Source organism: Drosophila kikkawai, chromosome X (assembly GCF_030179895.1).
Source record: "Drosophila kikkawai strain 14028-0561.14 chromosome X, DkikHiC1v2, whole genome shotgun sequence".
NCBI lineage: Eukaryota > Metazoa > Arthropoda > Insecta > Diptera > Drosophilidae > Drosophila > Drosophila kikkawai.
In genome coordinates this window covers 16,532,112-16,535,564 of record NC_091733.1, presented here as the reverse complement: position 1 = coordinate 16,535,564, position 3,453 = coordinate 16,532,112, and positions in this window count along the sequence as shown.

The following is a 3,453-nucleotide window of genomic DNA, read 5'->3' as shown; positions in this document are numbered from 1 at the left end:
GTAAGAAGAGGAGGATTTTTAAGACAAAAAATAGGGAGACAACCTCAAGCGTTGTCATCATTTTTGCAAAAGGCTCACCAACAATGCGCCGCCTTAAGATGTTAAGCCTTGTTTTTGCTTTAATTTCACTTGGATGAGTTTGCGGTTGACGTGCAAATAAAAATAACATTCACAATAACAATAATCTCTCTCGCTCACACATGTGTAATTACAAGGGCGGGGAAACCGGGTTAGTACCAGGGGTAGGGGTAGGGGTAGGGGTTGGGGTTGGGGTAGGAACAGGAGGCGGTAAGACCCAGTCATGCCTTTGGCTTACAATGTTTGGCGTGTTAAGCTGCCGGAGAGCTGCTGCTCCTGCTGCTGCTGCTGCTTGGGAAGCCTTTCGGATTATCCTTATTGCTTAGCACTTTCTCCTCCTGCTCTACCCTTACCCCTTCACCCCTTTCCCGCCAACTGCTATGCGACAGCCAAGCCTGCAAAACCGTCGAGTCCTTGTGTAATTAAATTTCCTCGCTGAAAAAGGCCCGAAAAGTTCGTTTTCATTGCGATTAAATGGCAATTGTTTTGTTCTTGTTCATGCTTATGCAAAGATAACAATTAAGTGCGGCAAATCCACGTTTGTTGTCTTCCTAATGGCTGGCAAACACGAGGCTCCTTCTCGGAGACTGAGTGCCGGAAGCAGACATTTTTTTTTATTAATTATACATTACTTATAACTAACTTTTTTTTTTGAAAATCGAGCAGGAATTTGTATAATTTTTATATATATATAATCAATTAAAATCATAATTTTTATATATATTTAATCAATTAAAATCAGTAATTTTATAATTATATATTCATTTAAAGGACTTTTGATTAAGTTTTTATTAATTTTTTTTTTATTAATTAATTAAATTTATTTTTATTATTATTTATTTTTATTAATTTAATTATATTTTTTCTATTAATTTAATTATATATATTTTAAATTTATTTTTGAATTAATTTAATTATATTTGTTTTAATTAATTTAATTATATTTTTTCAATTAATTTAATTTTCTTTTTCAATTAATTTAATTCAATTTTTTTTATTAATTTAAATGTATTTTTCAATTAATTTAATTCTATTTATTTTTATTAATCTAATTATATTTATTCAATTTATTTAATTAATTAAAAAAAATATATTCAATTAGTTTGCAATTCCTTATTTTTTGTTTTTTTATTTATTAAACATTTTCCTGCCTTTAATAGTTTTTCCCACATCATTCGTTTTTCTTTTTCGAAACCACAAGCATTATCACTTGAAATACTGAAAATGAAGTTACCAATTTGTTAACTTATTAATAGTCACTTGGCTGTGCTTGAGCAATAATTTAAAATTGTTTGCTCTTTCCGCTTGACTCGGAAAAGCTGTCCTTCTGCCGCCTCGTTTTCATTTAATTTGTCCTCCCCCCAAACGCAGCGACTCATTTCCACCTCGATTCTTCAGAGAACGACACGCACAGACAAGCATTTACAATATATATATGTATGAAATGCATATAATATATATATATCCTGTCTGTCTGTGCCACAAAAACTGTTAACAGCGAGCGGAACTGATGATCGGGGTTCAAGGCGGCAGGCGGCCAAGAAGGGGGAAGCGTGGGTGAGTTGTGTGCGTGCAATTTTAAATATTGAATTCTTGATTCAATATAATCAGACTTGTAATGGCCTTCACGCTCTGATTCGCAGTCAATGGCATAGTAACACAAATACAAACAAACCCAGGGACATGTAAGCCTACCCATCCATGTGCCAGTGTGTGTACATACACTGAGAGAAATTAAGCTGTGAATATATAAAGGTTTTACAAAAAAAGATAAATATATCACAGAAATTGCAGAAAATATTAAATTGGGCTATATTTTAATAAAATATTTATTAAATATTAATAAACTTTATTAAAAATATTTTTAAATATTTAAGAAATTTATTTAAATTTTATTTATTTAGGAAAATTTTATGAAATTTCATTAAATATTTGTTAAAATAAAAAATAAATATATTACAGGCATCTTTCATTGTTGGGCGACAAATTTTATAATTTAATAATTTTATTTAATGCACTATTTCTCTCTGTGTGCTTGCGTGCATGTGTGTGTGCGTATGCTTTTGGATGCGTGTGTGTGCGTTAAGTATGTGCAAACATCTGTCGCGTGTCACCGGCTGCCGTTCGCTGAAACGGAAGCGGAAATTACGTGCACGACGACAACGATGGCGGCAGCAACAAACTGGAACGTGTGCAGCGCCAGGAACGAAAGAGACAAAGCGATGCACACCCACACACACGCAGAGAGAAAGAGCGAGACTGAGGGGGGGGGGGGGGGGGGAGGGGGCTTGAGGAAAGCAATCGGTCGACATCATCAGGCTATTAAATGGCAGCGTCAATTCATCGATGAAGGCGATGATGCCATCTCCGTGCCATCTCCGTGCCATCTCCGTGCTTCATGGCTGAAAAATCGCTGGCCAGCATGCGAAGCCTCCCAATTTCCTAGCCTCCCCGGTCCACACCCGCGCAACGTCACACCTTTCGCCGGGCTGGAGCTTTAATTAAATCGCAAAAGACGCGCCGCACATAATGAACATCATCATTTATCGATGTACCCAGCCATATATATTCGTATTTATACAACTACTTGTAGATATATGTATATAAATGCATACACAGAGAGAAAATAAGGCAAAGAAGGTAAGAAATATTTGTAAGATATTGAAAGTAATCAAGGTTATCGATTAAAAATAGAGAGAATATCGGTAGATAACATATTTAAACTTTCTAAAGTTGTTACAAATTTTGTTAAAATATATTTTTGTATTTTTAAAGTAATTTACTATTAAAAAAATTATATAATTTTTTTTTTTAATATTTTTTAAGGTTGGTTTTGCACTAAAAATTATATATCGAAGCCGATAACATATTTAAACTTTCTAAAGTTGTTAAAATCTTTGTTAAAATATATTTTTAAATTTTATATAATTTTTATTTTCAATATTTTTCAATTATTAAAATTATATATCGAAGCCAATCGAACACCAAACCTATCAATACTTTACATATTTCCACTTTTTATATAAAAAAAAATAAGTAAAAATAATTTATTTAAATTCTGAACTAAATAACATAGCAAAGCTCTTTATTTACACATTAAAATACCTCATTTTTGGATTATTTTTTCTTTGAGAATTAACCTGAAATATACGACCTAAATAAATCTGCAGAGAAACAATTTTCTGCACACTGAAAGAGAACCCCCGCTGCTTTGGAATAATTAAAGTTCCATTTAAGCCCGGGAGAGCTGATTATCTCCTTCTTAAAAAAAAACAAAAATAAAATAAGAAACACCTACGATGGAGAAAAGGGTTAAGGCCGAGAACAATGGGTAAATATTGTTATTTTGCATTATTCAGGTAATTTACGAGCGGT